Raw genomic sequence first — 24,451 nt, 5'->3', positions numbered from 1 at the left:
CTCTAACCACTTTAGATTTACTTAATATATGTATAATGGCTCTGTTGCCTGGCACTATTTGTAAAAGCAGTGCTCGAAGTGGGCCGGTATACAACGGTAGGGCCACTGCCACATCAAGCTGACCGCGGCACTACTATTTCAAATCTGCAACGGACCGGCAACCAATCATGAGCAGCCGCACAGCCGCTCCTGATTGGCTGCCAGTCAGCAGCAGATTTTAAATAGTAGCACCACGGTCATCATAGGAGCCAGTGCCGCACCAAAGGCCGCCGACTGCAGCATCCTCCTCCGTTGCACCGCCACAGCCCTCAGCCTCTTCTTCCACCCTCAATCCTTCTCTGCACCATCTCCAAAGCCCACAGCCTCCTCCGCCCCACGCCAACCACAGCCTCCTCATGCACCACAGACCACAGCCTCCTCATGCACCACAGACAACAGCCTCCTCATGCAGCGCAGACCACAGTCTCCTCATGGACCGTAGACCACAGCCTCCTCATGGACCGCAGACCACAGCCTCCTCATGCACCACAGACCACAGCCTTCTCATGCCCCGCAGCTGCTAAATAGGTAATCTTACCCTGCTGCCTTACTCTCTCCCTAGTCCCTACTGTATGCCCTCGCTGTCCGTCTCTCTGTCACTCTCCCTATCCCTCGGTCTCTTCTGTCACTTTCCCTGTCCCTCTGTCACTCTCTCTGTCCCTATGTCCCTGCTGTCACCTTCCCTGTTCCTCTGTCACTCTCTCTGTCCCTATGTCACTGCTGTCCCTTTCCCTGTCTCTCTGTCACTCTCCCTGTCCCTATGTCTCTGCTGTCACTTTTCCTGAATTTTCTCTCATTCCATGTGGCATAATGGGAATATTGGCTCATTCTCTGTGCGCAATGTGAATTGCGGCTCGTTCTGTGTGCTATAATGTGAATTTCGGCTCATACTCTGTGCTATAGTGTGATTTTCAACTAATTCTGTGTGCTATAATGTGAATTATGGCTCATACCGTGTGATATAATGTGAAATGAGCACCAGTACTAGATAGTATAAGGGGTCCTACTATTGTTGTGCAAAATGTGTATAAGGTGTGGTAAACTACACTGAAGGACACACCCCCTATTGAGTGGCCAGACATAATTACAACATTCACTTTTCGATACCCACACTTCAAAATTTCCACTTTGACAACTGTGTATAAGGTGTTCTGTTATCTGGTGTAACGTATATAAGGAGTGTTATCTGGTGTAACATGTATAAGGGGCTCTGCTGTCTTGTGTATCAAGTATAAGTGGCACTGCTTTCAAGCGTAATGTGTATAAGGGGCTCTATTGTCTGGCATAATGTGTATAAGGGGCTTTGTTACATGGCATAACATGTATAGGGGCTCTGCTGTCTGGTGTAATGTGTATAAGGAGCTATGCTGTCTGAAGTAATGTGTATAAGGGTTTCTGCTGTCTGGTATAACATGTATAAGGGGCTGTGCTGTCTGGTGTAACATATATAAGGGGCCATTCTGTCTGGTGTAAGGCGTGTTAGAGGCTCTGCTGTATAGTATAACATGTATAACTGGCGTAACATGTATAAGGGGCTTTGCTGTCTGGCATACCATCTATAAGGGGCTTTGCTGTCTTGTGTAATGTTTATAACTGGCTCTGCTGTCTTGTGTAACATGTGTAAGAACTTTTGTTGTCTCGTGTAATGTGTATAAGGGAGTCTGCTATCTGGTGTAACGTGTTTAAGGGGCTCTGATGTTTGACAAAACATGTATTAGGGGCTTTGCTTTCTGGCTTAATGTGTATAAGGGGCTTTGCTGTCTGGTGTGACATGTCTAAAGAGCTCAGATGTGTGGCATAATGTGTATAAGGGGCTCTGTTGTCTGGCGTACATCTATAAGGTGCTTTGCTGTCTAGCGTAACGTGTATAACGGGCTCTGCTGTCTTCTCTAATGTATATAAGGGGCTCTGCTGTCTTGTGTAATGTTTATAAAGGGCTCTTCTGTCTGGCATAACATGTATAAGGGGCTCTGCTGTCTTGCGTAATGTATATAAAGGACTATGCTGTCCTGCGTAACCTGTAGAAGGGGCATTGTTGTCTGGTGTAACATGTATAAAGTGCTCTACTGTTTGGCATAACATGTATAAGGGGCTCTGTTGTTTCGGTTAATGTGTAAAAGGGGCTCTGCTGTTTGGTGTAAGGTTTTTTTTAAGAGGTTCTGCTTTCTGGTGTAATGTTTATAAGAGGCTCTGCTGTCTGGTGTAACCTGTATAAGGGGATCTGAGGTTTGGTGTAACTTGTATAAGGGACTCTGCTTTCTGATGCAACATGTATAAGGGGCTCTGTTGTCTGGTGTAACATGTAATGTGTATAAGGGGCAAATTTTGTGATTTCAGTTTTTTTTTTCTTTATTATAAAAATAATACATATCTAAAACCAGTCAGGGTGGTTTTGGCAAATCTAAAACTGGATGATGAATTAGAACCAAAATTAAAACCAACAAAAATGGTCCTTCACACATCTAGAATGTTCCCTGCATTGTATAAAGGTAAGTAAAATGGTCACTTTTGAATATCGTTCACTGTAATGCTCTGTGTATTGTGTAAAAGTCTCTTTATTTTATAGATGGCACTAAAATAATCTGTCAGAAGGGGTTTGTAGGTGCCATAATTGTTTATACAGTATGTCTTTGAGATAACCATTTTTCATACATTTCCCTTTCCAAATAAACAGGGCCGGTGCTAGAGTGTTTGGCGCCCTCCTGCAAATAATACATTTGCACCCTCCCTTCCGTAAAAAAGGGATAGTGTGCACTACAAAAGTGGGTGTTGTCACACAAAGAAGGGGCGTGACCACAATGGTACCAACAATTCAAATTACGCCACACAGTATTACAATCATATGCACATTAACCCAAACGTAGAGCACCTGATTCATATTATGCCACATTTAAAATCGATGACAGGGCCAGTTCTAGATCTTGAAGAGTTCTGGCCATGCTCAGAACAGGGACAATGTGCACCGAAGGCGCTCGTCAAAAATATAGGGCCAGAGAATAGTACCAGTTCACACAACCCCGCACAGTAGTGTCCATTAGTCACATTACACCGCACAGCAGTGTCCGTTAGTCACGTTACACCGCACAGCAGTGTCCGTTAGTCACATTACACCGCACAGCAGTGTTCCTTAGTCACATTACACCGCACAGCAGTGTCCGTTAGTCACAGTACACCGCACAGTAGTACCCTTATACACCGTACGCCACACAGGAGAGCCGCTTATACACATTACGCCAGAGTAGAGCCCATTATATGCATTATGCCAGGTACAGCCCATTATACACATTATGCCTCACACTGATCACGCTCCCACACCAAATTTACCCTAGCTGAGGAGCTGAGGGCTGGGGGCTCAGGGATCATCAGGCACTACAAAGATTTTTTTTGTACTTTATCCATAAGGGGACGTGGCCAAGCCTCCCATTATTAGGCCACACCCACAATAAAATTCAGCGTATATGGGATGTCGGCAGCAACAGAGCTGTGTGAGGGGTGAGTCTGCCCACTGCCTATAGTTTCACTGGGGAGAAGGAGGGCGTGGGAGCCGAGCTACCCGATGTTAGCGCCACAACCTGTCGTCCAGTCTGACAGGCGCAGCGGCAGCCGGCAGCAGCAGGGTAGCAGAGCAGAGAGATTGCCTCTTCACCTCAGCGCCTCCCTGTGTTGCATACCCTTGCTGAGTGGGTAGCGTGGCTCTGCAAATAAACCACACCCTCATTAGAGAAACCACAACTACAGAGTTTTGTCATACCCAGTTTTTTTTATAACGCGTTGGTTAAAGACGTGCCACTTGCTGGTGTATGCCACCAAGGTTGAGAGTTGCCAGCCACTCCCTGTCTGCCAAAGCAGTGCATCAGCTTAGTGCTGGTGCTCTGTGTCTCTCTCCTGGCTCCAGTGCGCATGTGTGAGATCTCCCTACTTCGCAAGGTCTCATATGCAGCCTGGAGCTGGCAGTCATCACAGCGCAAGGACAGCGCTGTCCCTGGATGCAGGGGTGTATCGCCCATAGGGCCCGCCAGGAAGATCCCTGGTAGGCCGGCGTGTCCATGGGGCCTATTTTGCCTGTTGTCATGTTGCCCTGACCACCACATGACGGGTAGTACACTGCATTGTCCCCATTCATTCTGTTATACTGTATCATGTCCAGAGGCGTCGGAACTGGGGGGGCAAGGGGGCAGCTCGCCCCCCCCCCCCCAAACATAGAGAGGCGCCGATCATTTACAGGAGGAGCGATGTGCGGTCAGGTGAAAGACCGCACATAACATCCTCCGCTCAGCGCTACCCGCCCCGCAAGGTCTGCAAAGCAGGGAGGCGCTGTCCCTGCTCTGCTACCTCGCGGATATGCAGTGTTGCTGCCGGAGCTGTCACACTGACAGGCAGCGCGCCGGCAGCATGAGCAGAAGCTCTTCACATTCTGGTCTCCTCCCTGCTGCACCAGCCAAAACAGTCAGGCAGCAGTGTCGCCCCTCCCTCCAGTCCTCCCTCCCCTCCCCACTGAAGAGAAGACACAGCAGTCTTCAGCATCACTCACCCCTCCCCTGCTATCAGCGGTGGGTTCACGTACGGGACAGCAATGCACAGACAGGAAGTCATGTGATGTACACCTGACTGGAGGAGCCAGCAGCCACATGATGAGGAGCAGCCCTGTTAGTGCACTATCAGCCAGCCACACAGAGGGACAAAGACTCTGCAGAGGCTCAGGTACTGTAGTGCTGCCTCAGATAATTAAGGGGAGAGAGGGGAGGAGAGAAACTTATCACATTAATGTGTGTTGGGGAGGGTGGGTCATAATAATGTGTGCTGGGGAGGGGGGGGGGGTCATAATGTGTGCTGGGGAGGTGGAGGGGTCATAATAATGTGTGCTGGGGAGGTGGAGGGGTCATAATAATGTGTGCTGGGGAGGGGGGTCATAATAATGTGTGCTGGGGAGGGTCATAATGATGTGTGCTGGGGAGGGGGGTCATTATAATGTGTGCTGGGGAGGGGGGGTCATAATGATGTGTGCTGGGGAGGGGGGTCATAATGTGTGCTGGGGGGGGTCATAATGATGTGTGCTGGGGAGGGGGGTCATAATAATGTGTGCTGGGGAGGGGGGGTCATAATGATGTGTGCTGGGGAGGGGGGTCATAATAATGTGTGCTGGGGAGGGGGGGGGTCATAATAATGTGTGCTGGGGAGGGGGTTCATAATAATGTGTGCTGGGGAGGGGGGTCATAATGATGTGTGCTGGGGAGGGGGGGTCATAATAATGTGTGCTGGGGAGGGGGGGTCATAATGATGTGTGCTGGGGAGGGGGGAGATAATAATGTGTGCTGGGGAGGGGGGGGGGTCATAATGATGTGTGCTGGCCGGAGGGGGGTCATAATAATGTGTGCTGGGGAGAGGGGTGTCATAATAATGTGTGCTGGGGAGGGGGGGGTCATAATAATGTGTGCTGGGGAGGGGGGTCATAATAATGTGTGCTGGGGAGGTGGGGGGTCATAATAATGTGTGCTGGGGAGGGGGGTCATAATAATGTGTGCTGGGGAGGTGGGGGTCATAATAATGTGTGCTGGGGAGGGGGGGGGTCATAATGATGTGTGCTGGGGAGGGGGGTCATAATAATGTGTGCTGGGGAGGGGGTCATAATAATGTGTGCTGGGGAGGGGGGTCATAATAATGTGTGCTGGGGAGGTGGGGGGTCATAATAATGTGTGCTGGGGAGGGGGGTCATAATAATGTGTGCTGGGGAGGGGGGGTCATAATGATGTGTGCTAGGGAGGGGGGTCATAATAATGTGTGCTGGGGAGGGGGGGTGTTATAATAATGTGTACTCGAGAGGGGGGTCATAATAATGTGTGCTGGGGAGGAGAGGGGGTGTCATAATGTGTGCTGGGGAGGAGGGTAGTGTGATATTAATGTGTGCTGGGGAGGGGGGGTAGTGTCATATTAATGTGTTCTGGGAAGGGGGTAGTGTGAGATTAATGTGTGCGATGGAGGGGGGATAGTGTCATATAAATTTGTGTTGGGGAGGGGTAGTGTCATATTAATGTGTGCTAAGGAGGAGGGTTGTGTCATATTAATGCGTGCTGGGGAGGGGGGGTCATATTGCTAATGAACAAAAGAAACTGGGTCACCGCACATATGTAACAGAAACCTAATGCATCATCTTTCTATTCCACGGAACCTTCACCATGGTTCCAACAACAATTAACCAATAGAAAAAAAGGAGTACTAGAAAATTGCGCAATCATCTCTTACCATACGTTCTCACTTATTAAAATGCATAGAAAAAACATGTAATCACTCTTGTAAATATGTTGTAATTTCCTCATATTGTCTGTAAGTTCATAGGATATTGCCAATATAGGGGATCATTCCGACCTGATCGCACACTGCAGTTTTTCGCAGCGCAGCGTTCAGGTCACTACTGCACATGCGTATACACCGCATGCGCAGGTGCTTTGTATGGGTACAAAGAGGATCGTTGCTGAGCGATGGATTTAACAAAGATTCCATTCGCACAGCCGATTGCAAGGAGATTGACAGGAAGAAGGTGTTTGTGGGTGGCAACTGACCATTTTCTGGGAGTGGTAGGGAAAACGCAGGAGTGTCCAAGCGTTTGCAGGGCAGGTGTATGACGTAAATTCCAGGACCAGACAGACTGAAGTGATCGCAGCGGCTGAGTAAGTTTTGACCTACTCAGAAACTGCATAAAATGTGTTTGCAGAGCTCGGCTGCACAGTCGTTCGCACACTTGCAAAGCGAAAATACACTTACCTGTGGGCGGCGACTATGCGTTTGCACGGCTGCTATAAACAGCTAACGAGCAATCAACTCGGAATGACCCCCATAGAGAGATCCTTCAATCCCTTATGTTGTGCAATTCATAAGGTGAATTCCCATTTCCACAACATATAGTGATTCTCATAAAAGAGAAAGAAAGACCAGCAGTGTAGATAACTCAAGATAATTGGCTCCAGTGTCTGAATGCGCATAACCGGAAGTTAAGTCTTTCCAGGTTCCTTATCATACCAATGGAAAGACTTGACTTCCGGTTATACGCACATAGGTGGAACGCATGCGGGAACGCAAAACGCATTCAGACACCAGAGGCGATCGGACATTGGCCCTCATTCCGAGTTGTTCGCTCGGTATTTTTCATCGCATCGCAGTGAAATTCCGCTTAGTGCGCATGCGCAATTTTCGCACTGCGACTGTGCCAAGTATCTTTGCTATGAAGATAGTATTTTTACTCACGGCTTTTTCATCGCTCCGGCGATCGTAATGTGATTGACAGGAAATGGGTGTTACTGGGCGGAAACACGGCGTTTTATGGGCGTGTGGCTGAAAACGCTACCGTTTCCGGAAAAAACGCAGGAGTGGCCGGAGAAACGGGGGAGTGGTTGGGCGAACGCTGGGTGTGTTTATGACGTCAAACCAGGAACGACAAGCACTGAACTGATCGCACAGGCAGAGTAAGTGTGGAGCTACTCTAAAACTGCTAAGTAGTTTGTGATCGCAATATTGCGAATACATCGGTCGCAATTTTAAGATGCTAAGATACACTCCCAGTAGGCGTAGGCTTAGCGTGTGTAACTCTGCTAAATTCGCCTTGCGACCGATCAACTCGGAATGAGGGCCATTCTGCATTGCTGAACACTTTATAATGTTTAAGTGTGGGCACCTGCTCCTCATTAGAAAAGGTATAAAACTTTGATCAATGTCACTAGCCACCAGACGCTTCTGAGGAAGAACCGCAAGGTTTGAAACGCATTAAGCGTGAGTGGCTTCTAACACTGACCAACTGAGTTATACTACCCTGAGCTTGGATACCACGTTTGGGTTGCTGGAGTGTCCGGGTTCCTTTTTTTCCTACCGATTACCATTAGGTCCAGTTGGGTTATGAGATGAACCATCGCCAGGCGGGTGTTTTTTACATGCTTGTGTATAATATATGAAATGTGAGTGCTATGTACATTAAATTTGTCCAATTACCTTTTAGTTATCTTCACTGCTGGTCTTTTTTTTCCTGTTGTGGAAACTTGTGGAAACGGGAATTCACCTTATGAATTGCGAAACTCATTTTATGGACATTTAAGGATCTCTTTATATTGGCAATATCCTATGAACTTACAGACAATGGGGGTCATTCCGACCCAACCGCACGCTGAGCTTCTTTGCAGCTGTGCGATCGGGTCGGAAATGCGCAGCGACGCCTCCAACAAAGAAAGCTGTCTCAGCGGTGACCGCAAGAAGAATGACAGGAGGAAGGCAGATCCATCAACGCACCGTTTTCGGGGCGTGTAGAGTGCCGAACGCAGGTGTGTCAAGGCATTTGGAGGGCGGATGTCTGACGTCAATTCCGGGTCCTGCAACGCTTAAGTGATCACACAGGGTAAGTAAGTCTTACCCTAGTCTAGTTCTGCACAAAACTTTTCTTGCATAGCAGGGCTGCTCGAGCAATCGCAGCCTTGCTATGCAAAAATCCACTCCCCCCATAGGCGGTGTCTACTTGATCGCACGGGCAGCAAAAAGTTGCAGCATGCGATCAGGTCAGACGTTCCGCTAGACGTTCATGGCGCGCTGTGAGGAAGTCTGCCGGCAGACATCACCATCTCCCCCAGAGAAGGACGATCACCATCAAGGGACATCCGGGCATTCGGAACGCACCACGGAGGAGGTAAGGAATTCATCCCCACCCCACTCTATACGGAGCAGCTATACGGGTACAGTATACCCACACATCATACCAATTGCCACACGGGACTTTTGCCTAATTAAGGACGCGGTTTATACATGGGCTAATCCCACACATTGGGTAATCTAGGGACATCACCTAAGCGGTTCAGTAAAGCTTTACCTATTACAACGGCAGATGGGAGTAAGACGCAGCATAGCGCTTCACACTGCCATTCACATAGGTTGTTTCTATATGTTTGTGCTCTGTCTTTGTCTCTGACAATATATGTTTGTTTGTCAAGTGTACCGGTACTAGGATTGTACACTATCATTCCTATTCCCTATATACTTATATAGGAACCACCCATTCATATATCACTTCCATAGCCCCCCATGGCCATTCCAGTAGAATGGGCACATGCTACGGGTACATGAGTACTTTATATTTTATTCCTGTTTGGTAGTGCGCAGTGAGCAACCACCAATTTTTTCCTCCCTCTAACTCCCCTGTCAGCATCCCTGCCCTCACCCTCCCTCTAACTCCACTGTCAGAGCACCCGCCCTCACCCTACCTGTAACTCCTCCCCCCCCCAGTGCCCCTTCCCTCACCCTCCCTGTAACTCCCCCCTCAGTGCTCCTCACACTCCTTCTAGCTCCCTTTAAGCATCCCTGCCCTCACCATCCCTGTAACTCCCCCTCAGCATCCCTGCCCTCAGCCTCTCTGTAACTCCCCCTCAGCATTCCTGCCCTCAGCCTCTCTGTAACTCCCCCTCAGCATTCCTGCCCTCGCCCTCCCTGTAACTCCCCCTCAGCACCCCTGCCCTCACCCTCCCTGTAACTCCCACGGCCACTACAATCAGTCACCTCGACGCCAGCACTGCACTGGTCACTGCTAGTGGTTGATCTACTCTCCCCGCTACATGGGGCATATGGTGGGAAACTAGAGGGACATGGGAGAACTGAAGTGACATCATACAATCAGACATTCTGGTCTCTAATTACAGATGTTGCCACGATGCATATGCATGGGCATATGCATCGCAGTAAGGTGCAGCGTACGCTGTGCTGCAACTAATCACAGCTGGTGATTGCACCATTGAAGACTATGGCGTGCAACCCATAGATGCGGGAACACTAGCCACGGCATCCATGTCGTTATGATGAGCGTGGTTACATCTGTACATGAGGCAGCCCAAAAAATTGTATGCTTTTCTGGGTGTGGGAATTTAGTGTGGATCTGGCCTTCTCAATGTATTTTATATGGATCTGGCCTTTAGCGATTAAGCAATGTAGGGGCGCCAAAATGAGATTATATCTTGCCCCCCCCAACCTAAAAACGTTCTGACGCCCCTGATCATGTCTGCAGTACAGTAACTCTGCCATCCAGTGATGCCGCCATGGCTACACGGAATGTTACAGCTCTTGTGCTGCCCATGTCAGGCCACTTCTACAAAATTTTACAGGGCCACTTTTAATTCCCAATGCACCCCTGGTCTGCAGCAAAAGATGCAAGTAAGAATGCAGTTGCGTACAATCAGGCCCTATGAGGAGGAATCCCACCCCTCTAAACAGACCCCACCCCTTAATCAGACCGCACCCCCATTAGGGCTACTTCCATAAATTTCTTGGGCTGGTTTTCCACCCCAATCAACCCCTGCCTGGCTGTGATGTATTGGCAATGCCACCTGCAGAGCAACTGACAACCCATACATTACCCTGCACACCAGCCTATCTAAAAGATAGCAGCACCGATAATGGCAGCACCCCTGTCAAATTGCACACCCCACTGCATTAATACATGGGGGATGGAGCGGAATCAGTGCACCAAACGTCACTGATACCACTTCCCCCCCATAACACCGTTTCATACATCTCCCTCACAGTGTTTTCTCAGAGAGGCTGCTGTAGCTGTGATAGTGATGAATTAATAGACACTAACGCTACTTGAAAAACACACCCATTTCTAAACAGCAGAATCTCCATTTAAAAGGTCATTTTACACTGAACAGATATGCATGACAGTCATTCATGTTTTACTTTGTAAGGCACATTGGCCTGTTTATCTAAACAACACTCAATTAGCTATAATGTGACACTATGGGGTAAATTTACTAAGGTGGGAGATTTTTAGAACTGGTGATGTTTCCCATGGCAACCAATCAGATTCTACTTACCATTTATCTAGCTGCTTCTAGCAGATAATAGATATAATCTGATTGGTTGCTATGGGCAACATCACCAGTTCTAAAAATATCCCACCTTAGTAAATTTACCCCTATGAGGTCAGTCCTATTAGCCACAAGTCCCCTTGCAGCATGAGGACGTGCGGCTACAGTACTCTGCAAAAGTTTTAGAGGGTATGGGTCGTTGGGTCGACTCAACTTAGGTCGACAGTCATTATGTCGACCACTGAAGGTCAACATGGGCAATAGGTCGACATGGGCATTAGGTCAATATGTACTAGGTCAACAGGTGAAAAGGTCAACATGAGTTTTTTTTACTTTTTTGGTGTCGTTACCTTTGTAAAGTGACGGGGAACCCCAATTAGTGCACCCTATTTGGTGCCTCGCTCTGCTACCGCTTCGCTCGGCACAGGTTACCGTTCCAATCGTAGTCCATGTGGATCGTCAAGTATGGAAAAAATCCCAAAAATTACATTAAAAATAAAAAAACTTGTGTCCACCTTTTCACCTGTCGACCTAATGCCCATATTGACCTATTGACCACGTCGACCTAATACATGTAGACCTTCAGTTGTTGACCTAATGACTGTTGACCTAAGCTGTTCGACCTAACGACCGTATCCCATTTTAGGCAGGTGTGAAAAAAAATTCTGCACGGTAAGAATGCTTTGAAAAATACAGCTGTTTATAGTTTATTTTTATCAATTAACAAAATATAAAGTGAATAAACAGCAGAGAAAGCCTGAAATCAAATCCATATTTGGTGTGATCACCCTTTGTCTTCAAACATCATCAATTCACCTAGGTACACTTGCACACAGTTTTTGAAGGAACTCGACAGAGAGGTTGTTCCAACATCTTGGAGAACTAACCACAGAACTTCTGGGGATATAGGCTAGCTCAAATCCTTCTGTCTCTTTATGTAATCCCAGACAGACTGAAAATATACTGTATGGTGAGCGCTACAGTATGTGTGAATTATATAGGATAATATTAAAACGTGGCACCCGTAAAAAAGATATAGGTTAATATACAGTACTCTAAATGTTTACAGCTTCTTTTAGGAAGAACTGGTGGATAATGGATGATGGTATTGTCCTGCACAATTTACCCATTTGCCCTTACTCTCCCTACCTTAGATCTTTAGCGGAAGATAGTCCGGTGTGTAGCACGGGTCTGACTGGCATGTCAGCTTTCCGCTACACGTTGTGCTGCCGCCGTGTTCAGCGGCAGCATTCTCCTGCTGATGACATCTCTCCAGATGGCGACAGGCAGCAATGAACAGTGATGTCTTGTGTTAGTAATAGCACTTCCAACGCGTTTCGTGTGGCTAGCACACTTTGTCAAGGATGGCTTGTTCACTGAAGGTGGTGCATATTTATGTAAAAAAACAACAACAAAAAACAACTATATTGTCCAAACAGGAAAATGATAAAAAAAAACAACCTGTGGTAACCATGTATTAAAAACATTTTTTTCAGTTTGATCAAAATCAGTTATACTAATGTTATAAGATTATAATCTACATAGAGGTGTCACATTTTTCTCATGTTTGTATTAAAAATTGTATCTGTGTTATAATAAAATATTATAAAAAAAAACCATTGAACTCGAAGTCTATATTTGATAAAGGGATTATTCTGTGCCTTTCATTTGGCATTGCGAACTGTTCATGCCACTGGAGCACTAAGGAACATAGGCCCTCATTCCGAGTTGTTCGCTCGTTATTTTTCTTCGCATCGCAGCGATTTTCCGCTAATTGCGCATGCGCAATGTTCGCACTGCGACTGCGCCAAGTAAATTTGCTAAGAAGTTTGGTATTTTACTCACGGCATTACGAGGTTTTTTCTTCGCTCTGGTGATCGGAGTGTGATTGACAGGAAGTGGGTGTTTCTGGGAGGAAACTGGCCGTTTTATGGGAGTGTGTGAAAAAACGCTACCGTTTCTGGGAAAAACGCGGGAGTGGCTGGAGAAACGGGGGGAGTGTCTGGGCGAACGCTGGGTGTGTTTGTGACGTCAAATCAGGAACGAAACTGACTGAACTGATCGCAGTGGCAGAGTAAGTCCCGAGCTACTCAGAAACTGCTGAGAAATTTCTATTCGCAATTTTGAGAATCTTTCGTTCGCAATTTTGATAAGCTAAGATTCACTCCCAGAGGGCGGCGGCTTAGCGTGTGCAATGCTGCTAAAAGCAGCTTGCGAGCGAACAACTCGGAATGAGGGCTATAGGCCAGACCTCTTGCCTCACAAGCCAAAGGGCTCTTTATGCATTTACATGTTATTTATAATTTTAATTATATTTACACTGCCCTATCCAATAATATTTTACTGTTGATTGTCTATGTAATTGATTTGTTATTTGTTCTATTAAACTTTTATTTTTGATACATGAGTTGGATTTTTGAACTATAGAATTGGTTAAGGAGCTGCTCATTTTGCTTATAGTGGTTTATAGAATTTTTCTAAATGGGACCTGGTCTGACCCTGAATTAGCCATTCTTCTTTTGCATTCATTGGGGTCTATTCATGAAGCAGAGAAGAATGGAGAAGTGAGTTTGTGGAGAAGTTGCCCATGGCAACCACTCAGCTGCTCCATCCAACTGTATATGTTATGTCAAAGTCAGAAAAATATCACGCTACACACTGCCATATATGCACCTCATGCGAGTGCCTGCTGCGAGTGCATGAGCTCTCCCGTGCGTGCGCATACTCGCTGTTGCGTGCACCCGCAGGCGCACGGTATGCGCATTTACGGTAAAGTTTATGTGCGTCTAGCGGGCGACTCAACCGTTACATATTTTAACTATATAATGTATTTTGTAGATTATGGTCCCTTTGATAGAATCTGAAAGTTTAGTTAATGTAGCATGTTCATAGACAAAGAGATCCCTCTTTGTTTGATACGAAGGGTCAGACAGAGGTTATACAGTGGTGTTTAGTATCCATCGGAAGAGTATTTAATTAGCAATATTCCGGTGTTGGTTTGAAGCAGATTAATCGCTCGTGCGAATAGTTATGGACATAAGAAGTTTATGGACATTTACTATTATTTGCACTTTATTATCCATGCGGCGGGAAACCTAGTTTCCCACCCACCTGAGCAGTTGGAAATAGTCACAGCCCACCTGTATGAATCAACCTATGACCTTTTGTTATAATGCGAAGACGAATTCCTGTGTCCAATGAACAATAAGAATATAGGGACCATTGTACTGCATTATGTGTAGGGTATAAAAGGACAAGCCGACCTGGGCCAGCTCTCTATTCTCTTCAACGGTTCTCACCACTGATAATCGGGAGCTGGATATCCAGAGGCGCATGCGATTGTTTCCCTTGAGCGTAAGTTTCTCCGCAACCATATTGCCTTTATTGTTATTGTGAGCCATATATCTCTCTCTCTCTCTTCTCCTCTTTCTCTCTCTTTCTCTTAAGTGTTATTGTACTGCTATTGTATTTCATGTGTAGTTATCTGGTTAGGTAGTCAATGTTATTTTGGTAGTGTATGACTTGTATTGTATTATTCTTTTGCAAATAGAACGTTCATATAAGGTGTTAGAACCTAAGACCGGTATTTGTGTATTCATTATATTTCTAAGTATTCTCAGAGCGTCGGAGACGCTCGTACAGTTTTCAAGTTAATAAGGTTACACTGTGTTACATTTACACCCCATCACTGCACCAAGGTTTATTGCATAAATACATTGTTTATTGTATAGTTATAAAGGTTTAACATTGTGAGCATCAGCGCCGCTTGTGATCTCCTCGTGGTCCCAAGCGTCCGCTACGCTAGTAGCATATCATTACATTAGTCGGCAGCCTATAGCGTGCCTGCCTGTGATCTCTTGGCCGTGAGCGAACGTGACGCTCGAGCGTCTCGACTACGGCTAAGCGATTGTTACGCAACGTGCGTACCCTTACGGTATACCATACGTCAATAGCGTACTGTGTTCTTTCACCTTTTAGAGGGTTTTAAGTAAGATAAATATTCAGCTTTATCAATTGGCGGCTCGTCCGTCCTTCACATATCTGCACTAGGTAATTTCAGCAGACATTATCCATCAGCAAAGGGCGGGAGGTCATATTCCTCGTAGTGCTGACTGGATAAGCGTCTGCTTCGCTTAGTAAACGGTGCTGAAGGAATCCGGAACCGGAGGTAAGAACAATACACAAGTGTCTTTTAAAACTGTTTTTTTCTCTCTGTTCTGTCTTGCGTACGCACGCACGCACGCATACATCTGCATTTCTTTTCATTTGTGTATATTCACATATCACTCTCCTGTTTGCCATTTCACAATTAATAACGTGCTAAGAAAGATTTGTTGCTATTAGAAGTTAAAGAGTAAAAGTAATACATTAAGGGGTAATTTGTAAAGCACGCACACAGCTTTGCCTAAGATACAAGGAAAGACCTGGGTGGTGCTCGGTAGATGATTGAAGACCATCTACATTGATAAACGTGTTAATTGTATTTCTGTGGACATATCTGGCTGGCATACACGTGTTTCTAACAAAAGGGTTAGACTAGTGTACGCAACATAAAGGCCAACACACGCAGCGTATATTACGCAACGGAGCGTCCGGGTACGCCCACATAATTTAAATCACACTATAGTATTATTTTAACAGGCGAAAAGGTGGCAACGCGATAAATAGCGCAAGTCAATTTTAGTGTCCGAAATTTAAACTAATAGATCCTTCTCTAAATTTACGACTCATCTGGTCTAAAGGAAATAAATTTCTGCGCAGAAATAGAAACAAAAGTAAAGTGTACATGTGGTGAGTGAGTGTTGGTATATATATGTTTTTACAATTTTTGGATTGAACCACAAGAAGTCGAGTTCTCGTGAGGTACATACATGTAAGTGACGTGCATGGTGGCTGGGGAGGCATCCCTTGTTAAACATAAATTTGAGCATTAGAGTATAGCAGACCAGGAGGTCTACTGTAGCACAGACCAGGAGGTCCGGAACAGACCAGGAGGTCCAGGTACAGCAGACTAAGAAGTCCGCTATAGAGAAAAGAGCACAACCCAGGGGGTTGGTGCAGAACCCATATAGGCCATTAAAGCTCTGGCTGAAGGAATTCGCAGCCACAATTTTCGATTCCACTGGTCGCTCCGCACATAAGATTAGTTGCTTATGTGCCGAACGATTGTACCACACGTAATTGTGTGCATTAGTTAGTAATTTGACCCAGTACCATTTGCGTACGTTAGAGGGGTCATAAACGCTATTTGTACATTTTAACGTGATTTGTGAATTTTTTTTATTTTAAGGGAGGTTCGCTGGTCACTCAGGGACTATCCAACAACTAATAGTTACTGGAAAGGGTCAATGCTCTGCGGAACACACTCACATGTTCCAGTAAATAAAGGTTCATAGGGGCCCTAGGTAGAGTACGCCAGCGCTAAGGCAGTGTGTGGGCGTATTGGTCGGCGTGGGCGAGTGAGTGGGGTACTCGGTAAACCGCCACCGTCGGCCTATCTTGAACATCTTGGTTTTTGTGAGGGTTCGCTGAAGACCCTGATTAAAGTCAGAGGTAGTGAAAGCAACACCTGCAAGTTATGGGGGCCAGTTGTTCAGGTTCGGGTTGATTCAGTAAACCGACCAATCGGGTCGGCAAGGTATGTAATGTGTGAAAAATACGGTTCACACACAGAGGTTTTATGTGATGAATGGGAAAGAATGACTGTACATGACGGGGAGAAGTTCCCAAGAGTAGGCAGCTTTAGCCCAGATGTGTTACTAAATCTAAGGAGAAGGATATGTCTCATTAAATCAGCATAGAGACGGATCAAACATTATGATTATTTACAGTTATGGCAACAGGATGTTATGCACACCAGTGCCTGCAGGAAAGTACTGGTGTCAGAACTGTTATGCACTCCAGTGTCTGCAGGAATGTACTGGTGTTTGAACTGTTATGCAAAACAAATGGACTCACAGACAAACTGGGGAATATGACATAACGTACACAGAAGGTGATAGGGTAACAAAATACACACAAAGTGAACAGAGAAGCCCAGAGGCTAAGGAACTGGGTATCTCCCTTGTATTAGAACTGCTCAGATGGAAAAAAGCAAGATGTTGTGTTTTAATACGTAGAGAACCCGAAATGCTGTTGCTAAGGGCAACAGCAAAACCCTAAAGGGTTACCAACGGGTGTGGCAGTAAACTCCTTGGTCAGAGATGGAATGATAGACACAAGGAGATTCTCCACAATCCTAATTCTCACTTGCAGTGCACAGGTTTTAGCTTACTGCCACTAAACTGACCCCTGACACCTAGCACAGTGAGACAGGATTAGACAGGCAAGTCTTAGAATACAGCCGCAAACTTGCTAAGTTCACAGAGTAGTAACAGAACCCCAGCAAGCTAAACGACTGACTCCAGTCTTACTGCTAGGTCTGGATTGGCAGAGTGTAATACCAAATCCCCAGGCCTATTTGCAGTAAGCAACAAACAAATACAAAGCTACACAGTACTGGCTAACTTTCATGAACTGACTAACCAACAAAGATTCAGCAGCATCTGCTTACCCTGAAAAGAGGCCTTATAAAGCAGGTGCTGTCCACGCCCCACTCAGACCTCACAGACTGTGAGCACAAAAACCAGCACCGGATCCCCTGCCGTGCACAGAGCCTATAACCACTGCACAGCAAAAGACCCGAACCGGAGTATCAGCTGCGCTCAGGTTACTCCACTAGCACTTGTCTCCCGGTTGCCATGACGACGTGGCAGCACAGGGCAGGAGACCCTAACAGTACCCCCCCTCTGACGAGGGGTCAAAGAACCCCTACCACCGGGTTTATCGGGGAACTGCGAGAAGAAAGAGCGTATCAGTCTGGGGGCATGAAGATCACAACTGCGCACCCACGACCGCTCCTCCGGGCCATACCCCTTCCAGTGCACCAAAAATGACAGCCGACCCCGAACCACCTTGGAGTCAAGAATCCTTTCAACAACAAACTCCCTCTGGCCACGTATCAGAAGAGGGGAAGGTCTTCCACTGGAAGAAGGATTACTAATCGCCCGTTTTAAAAGGGAACAATTAAATGTTTTATTGATACCCAAAGAACGGGGCAGATCTAACTGAAATGCCACCGGATTGATAACCCTGGTGATCTTATAAGGGCCGATGAACCGGGGCCCTAACTTATGAGATGGCTGTCTCAACTTCAAATTCTTGGTAGACAACCAGACGAAGTCTCCTAATTTGAAGCTGCAGGGTCTTTTCCGCTTATCAAAAACCCTTTTGGTCACTAATGACACAGACACAAGGGCTTTCTTCACTTTCCGCCAAATACCTCTAAGGACCGAAACCACAGAGGAACCACCAGGCGTGGAGTCCAGGGGGTCAAAAGAATTGGCCTTAGGATGATGCCCATACACACAAAGGAAGGGAGAGATCCCTGTAGCAGAGTGAGCCGCGTTGTTATAGGCAAACTCCGCCATGGACAGATGAGCAACCCAGTCAGTCTGACACTTGGAGACATAACACCTGAGGAACTGCTCCAAGGACTGGTTCACCCTTTCAGTCTGCCCATTAGACTGCGGATGGTAGCCTGACGACAAGCTGACAGAAATCTGGAGATCGGAACAAAATGCCCTCCAGAATTTGCCCACAAACTGGGATCTGCGGTCAGAGACCACATCAAGTGGCAACCCGTGGAGACGCACAACATGCAGCATAAATAATTCAGACAGGCGTCTGGCTGATGGCAGCCCAACCAGTGGAACGAAGTGTGCCATCTTCGAAAACCTGTCAACGACAACCGAGATGGCTGTCATCCCCGAGGATTTGGGCAAGTCCACCACAAAATCCATTGAAATGTGGGTCCATGGCTTAGATGGGATAGAGAGTGGATGTAATGGGCCAACAGGAACCCCTCTAGGGTACATACATGTAAGTGACGTGCATGGTGGCTGGGGAGGCATCCCTTGTTAAACATAAATTTGAGCATTAGAGTATAGCAGACCAGGAGGTCTACTGTAGCACAGACCAGGAGGTCCGGAACAGACCAGGAGGTCCAGGTACAGCAGACTAAGAAGTCCGCTATAGAGAAAAGAGCACAACCCAGGGGGTTGGTGCAGAACCCATATAGGCCATTAAAGCTCTGGCTGAAGGAATTCGCAGCCGCAATTTTCGATTCCACTGGTCGCTCCGCACATAAGATTAGTTGCTTATGTGCCGAACGATTGTACCACACGTAATTGTGTGCATTAGTTAGTAATTTGACCCAGTACCATTTGCGTACGCTAGAGGGGTCATAAACGCTATTTGTACATTTTAACGTGATTTGTGAATTTTTTTTATTTTAAGGGAGGTTCGCTGGTCACTCAGGGACTATCCAACAACTAATAGTTACTGGAAAGGGTCAATGCTCTGCGGAACACACACACATGTTCCAGTAAATAAAGGTTCATAGGGGCCCTAGGTCGAGTACGCCAGCGCTAAGGCAGTGTGTGGGCGTATTGGTCGGCGTGGGCGAGTGAGTGGGGTACTCGGTAAACCGCCACCGTCGGCCTATCTTGAACATCTTGGTTTTTGTGAGGGTTCGCTGAAGACCCTGATTAAAGTCAGAGGTAGTGAAAGCAACACCTGCAAGTTATGGGGGCCAGTTGTTCAGGTTCGGGTTGATTCAGTAAACCGACCAATCGGGTCGGCAAGGTATGTAATGTGTGAAAAATACGGTTCACACACAGAGGTTTTATGTGATGAATGGGAAATAATGACTGTACATGACGGGGAGAAGTTCCCAAGAGTAGGCAGCTTTAGCCCAGATGTGTTACTAAATCTAAGGAGAAGGATATGTCTCATTAAATCAGCATAGAGACGGATCAAACATTATGATTATTTACAGTTATGGCAACAGGATGTTATGCACACCAGTGCCTGCAGGAAAGTACTGGTGTCAGAACTGTTATGCACTCCAGTGTCTGCAGGAATGTACTGGTGTTTGAACTGTTATGCAAAACAAATGGACTCACAGACAAACTGGGGAATATGACATAACGTACACAGAAGGTGATAGGGTAACAAAATACACACAAAGTGAACAGAGAAGCCCAGAGGCTAAGGAACTGGGTATCTCCCTTGTATTAGAACTGCTCAGATGGAAAAAAGCAAGATGTTGTGTTTTAATACGTAGAGAACCCGAAATGCTGTTGCTAAGGGCAACAGCAAAACCCTAAAGGGTTACCAACGGGTGTGGCAGTAAACTCCTTGGTCAGAGATGGAATGATAGACACAAGGAGATTCTCCACAATCCTAATTCTCACTTGCAGTGCACAGGTTTTAGCTTACTGCCACTAAACTGACCCCTGACACCTAGCACAGTGAGACAGGATTAGACAGGCAAGTCTTAGAATACAGCCGCAAACTTGCTAAGTTCACAGAGTAGTAACAGAACCCCAGCAAGCTAAACGACTGACTCCAGTCTTACTGCTAGGTCTGGATTGGCAGAGTGTAATACCAAATCCCCAGGCCTATTTGCAGTAAGCAACAAACAAATACAAAGCTACACAGTACTGGCTAACTTTCATGAACTGACTAACCAACAAAGATTCAGCAGCATCTGCTTACCCTGAAAAGAGGCCTTATAAAGCAGGTGCTGTCCACGCCCCACTCAGACCTCACAGACTGTGAGCACAAAAACCAGCACCGGATCCCCTGCCGTGCACAGAGCCTATAACCACTGCACAGCAAAAGACCCGAACCGGAGTATCAGCTGCGCTCAGGTTACTCCACTAGCACTTGTCTCCCGGTTGCCATGACGACGTGGCAGCACAGGGCAGGAGACCCTAACAGTACCCCCCCTCTGACGAGGGGTCAAAGAACCCCTACCACCGGGTTTATCGGGGAACTGCGAGAAGAAAGAGCGTATCAGTCTGGGGGCATGAAGATCTCAACTGCGCACCCACGACCGCTCCTCCGGGCCATACCCCTTCCAGTGCACCAAAAATGACAGCCGACCCCGAACCACCTTGGAGTCAAGAATCCTTTCAACAACAAACTCCCTCTGGCCACGTATCAGAAGAGGGGAAGGTCTTCCACTGGAAGAAGGATTACTAATCGCCCGTTTTAAAAGGGAACAATGAAATGTTTTATTGATACCCAAAGAACGGGGCAGATCTAACTGAAATGCCACCGGATTGATAACCCTGGTGATCTTATAAGGGCCGATGAACCGGGGCCCTAACTTATGAGATGGCTGTCTCAACTTCAAATTCTTGGTAGACAACCAGACGAAGTCTCCTAATTTGAAGCTGCAGGGTCTTTTCCGCTTATCAAAAACCCTTTTGGTCACTAATGACACAGACACAAGGGCTTTCTTCACTTTCCGCCAAATACCTCTAAGGACCGAAACCACAGAGGAACCACCAGGCGTGGAGTCCAGGGGGTCAAAAGAATTGGCCTTAGGATGATGCCCATACACACAAAGGAAGGGAGAGATCCCTGTAGCAGAGTGAGCCGCGTTGTTATAGGCAAACTCCGCCATGGACAGATGAGCAACCCAGTCAGTCTGACACTTGGAGACATAACACCTGAGGAACTGCTCCAAGGACTGGTTCACCCTTTCAGTCTGCCCATTAGACTGCGGATGGTAGCCTGACGACAAGCTGACAGAAATCTGGAGATCGGAACAAAATGCCCTCCAGAATTTGCCCACAAACTGGGATCTGCGGTCAGAGACCACATCAAGTGGCAACCCGTGGAGACGCACAACATGCAGCATAAATAATTCAGACAGGCGTCTGGCTGATGGCAGCCCAACCAGTGGAACGAAGTGTGCCATCTTCGAAAACCTGTCAACGACAACCGAGATGGCTGTCATCCCCGAGGATTTGGGCAAGTCCACCACAAAATCCATTGAAATGTGGGTCCATGGCTTAGATGGGATAGAGAGTGGATGTAATGGGCCAACAGGAACCCCTCTAGGGTACATACATGTAAGTGACGTGCATGGTGGCTGGGGAGGCATCCCTTGTTAAACATAAATTTGAGCATTAGAGTATAGCAGACCAGGAGGTCTACTGTAGCACAGACCAGGAGGTCCGGAACAGACCAGGAGGTCCAGGTACAGCAGACTAAGAAGTCCGCTATAGAGAAAAGAGCACAACCCAGGGGGTTGGTGCAGAACCCATATAGGCCATTAAAGCTCTGGCTGAAGGAATTCGCAGCCGCAATTTTCGATTCCACTGGTCGCTCCGCACATAAGATTAGTTGCTTATGTGCCGAACGATTGTACCACACGTAATTGTGTGCATTAGTTAGTAATTTGACCCAGTACCATTTGCGTACGCTAGAGGGGTCATAAACGCTATTTGTACATTTTAACGTGATTTGTGAATTTTTTTTATTTTAAGGGAGGTTCGCTGGTCACTCAGGGACTATCCAACAACTAATAGTTACTGGAAAGGGTCAATGCTCTGCGGAACACACTCACATGTTCCAGTAAATAAAGGTTCATAGGGGCCCTAGGTCGAGTACGCCAGCGCTAAGGCAGTGTGTGGGCGTATTGGTCGGCGTGGGCGAGTGAGTGGGGTACTCGGTAAACCGCCACCGTCGGCCTATCTTGAACATCTTGGTTTTTGTGAGGTTTCGCTGAAGACCCTGATTAAAGTCAGAGGTAGTGAAAGCAACACCTGCAAGTTATGGGGGCCAGTTGTTCAGGTTCGGGTTGATTCAGTAAACCGACCAATCGGGTCGGCAAGGTATGTAATGTGTGAAAAATACGGTTCACACACAGAGGTTTTATGTGATGAATGGGAAATAATGACTGTACATGACGGGGAGAAGTTCCCAAGAGTAGGCAGCTTTAGCCCAGATGTGTTACTAAATCTAAGGAGAAGGATATGTCTCATTAAATCAGCATAGAGACGGATCAAACATTATGATTATTTACAGTTATGGCAACAGGATGTTATGCACACCAGTGCCTGCAGGAAAGTACTGGTGTCAGAACTGTTATGCACTCCAGTGTCTGCAGGAATGTACTGGTGTTTGAACTGTTATGCAAAACAAATGGACTCACAGACAAACTGGGGAATATGACATAACGTACACAGAAGGTGATAGGGTAACAAAATACACACAAAGTGAACAGAGAAGCCCAGAGGCTAAGGAACTGGGTATCTCCCTTGTATTAGAACTGCTCAGATGGAAAAAAGCAAGATGTTGTGTTTTAATACGTAGAGAACCCGAAATGCTGTTGCTAAGGGCAACAGCAAAACCCTAAAGGGTTACCAACGGGTGTGGCAGTAAACTCCTTGGTCAGAGATGGAATGATAGACACAAGGAGATTCTCCACAATCCTAATTCTCACTTGCAGTGCACAGGTTTTAGCTTACTGCCACTAAACTGACCCCTGACACCTAGCACAGTGAGACAGGATTAGACAGGCAAGTCTTAGAATACAGCCGCAAACTTGCTAAGTTCACAGAGTAGTAACAGAACCCCAGCAAGCTAAACGACTGACTCCAGTCTTACTGCTAGGTCTGGATTGGCAGAGTGTAATACCAAATCCCCAGGCCTATTTGCAGTAAGCAACAAACAAATACAAAGCTACACAGTACTGGCTAACTTTCATGAACTGACTAACCAACAAAGATTCAGCAGCATCTGCTTACCCTGAAAAGAGGCCTTATAAAGCAGGTGCTGTCCACGCCCCACTCAGACCTCACAGACTGTGAGCACAAAAACCAGCACCGGATCCCCTACCGTGCACAGAGCCTATAACCACTGCACAGCAAAAGACCCGAACCGGAGTATCAGCTGCGCTCAGGTTACTCCACTAGCACTTGTCTCCCGGTTGCCATGACGACGTGGCAGCACAGGGCAGGAGACCCTAACAGTACCCCCCCTCTGACGAGGGGTCAAAGAACCCCTACCACCGGGTTTATCGGGGAACTGCGAGAAGAAAGAGCGTATCAGTCTGGGGGCATGAAGATCTCAACTGCGCACCCACGACCGCTCCTCCGGGCCATACCCCTTCCAGTGCACCAAAAATGACAGCCGACCCCGAACCACCTTGGAGTCAAGAATCCTTTCAACAACAAACTCCCTCTGGCCACGTATCAGAAGAGGGGAAGGTCTTCCACTGGAAGAAGGATTACTAATCGCCCGTTTTAAAAGGGAACAATGAAATGTTTTATTGATACCCAAAGAACGGGGCAGATCTAACTGAAATGCCACCGGATTGATAACCCTGGTGATCTTATAAGGGCCGATGAACCGGGGCCCTAACTTATGAGATGGCTGTCTCAACTTCAAATTCTTGGTAGACAACCAGACGAAGTCTCCTAATTTGAAGCTGCAGGGTCTTTTCCGCTTATCAAAAACCCTTTTGGTCACTAATGACACAGACACAAGGGCTTTCTTCACTTTCCGCCAAATACCTCTAAGGACCGAAACCACAGAGGAACCACCAGGCGTGGAGTCCAGGGGGTCAAAAGAATTGGCCTTAGGATGATGCCCATACACACAAAGGAAGGGAGAGATCCCTGTAGCAGAGTGAGCCGCGTTGTTATAGGCAAACTCCGCCATGGACAGATGAGCAACCCAGT

General features: G+C 46.9%; 1 protein-coding gene and 1 long non-coding RNA gene across 4 annotated transcripts in view; one reads left to right on the top strand and one right to left on the bottom strand.

The window, feature by feature from the left end:
• The window catches only part of LOC134908926 (cytochrome P450 2C5-like), a 189,333-nt gene that overhangs the window by 122,233 nt on the left and 42,649 nt on the right, over positions 1-24,451 (bottom strand). Inside the window, exon 1 of one of the 3 annotated variants that reach the window (XM_063915182.1) lies at positions 4,571-4,592. The exons of the other annotated variants lie outside the window; for them this stretch is intronic. The gene's annotated coding sequence lies outside the window, so the exon portion shown is untranslated. Of the gene's footprint in view, positions 1-4,570; positions 4,593-24,451 lie in introns of those variants that run through there. 3 annotated transcript variants of the gene reach the window in all.
• The window catches only part of LOC134908927 (uncharacterized), a 118,947-nt gene continuing 99,006 nt past the window's right edge, over positions 4,511-24,451 (top strand). The window contains exon 1 of the long non-coding RNA XR_010175819.1: positions 4,511-4,740. This is a non-coding gene — a long non-coding RNA (uncharacterized LOC134908927). The remainder of the gene's footprint in view (positions 4,741-24,451) is intronic.

This window comes from Pseudophryne corroboree, chromosome 4 (genome assembly GCF_028390025.1).
Source record: "Pseudophryne corroboree isolate aPseCor3 chromosome 4, aPseCor3.hap2, whole genome shotgun sequence".
NCBI lineage: Eukaryota > Metazoa > Chordata > Amphibia > Anura > Myobatrachidae > Pseudophryne > Pseudophryne corroboree.
Note: the sequence above shows the minus strand (reverse complement) of the source record. Positions and strands in the feature narration are given on the sequence as shown.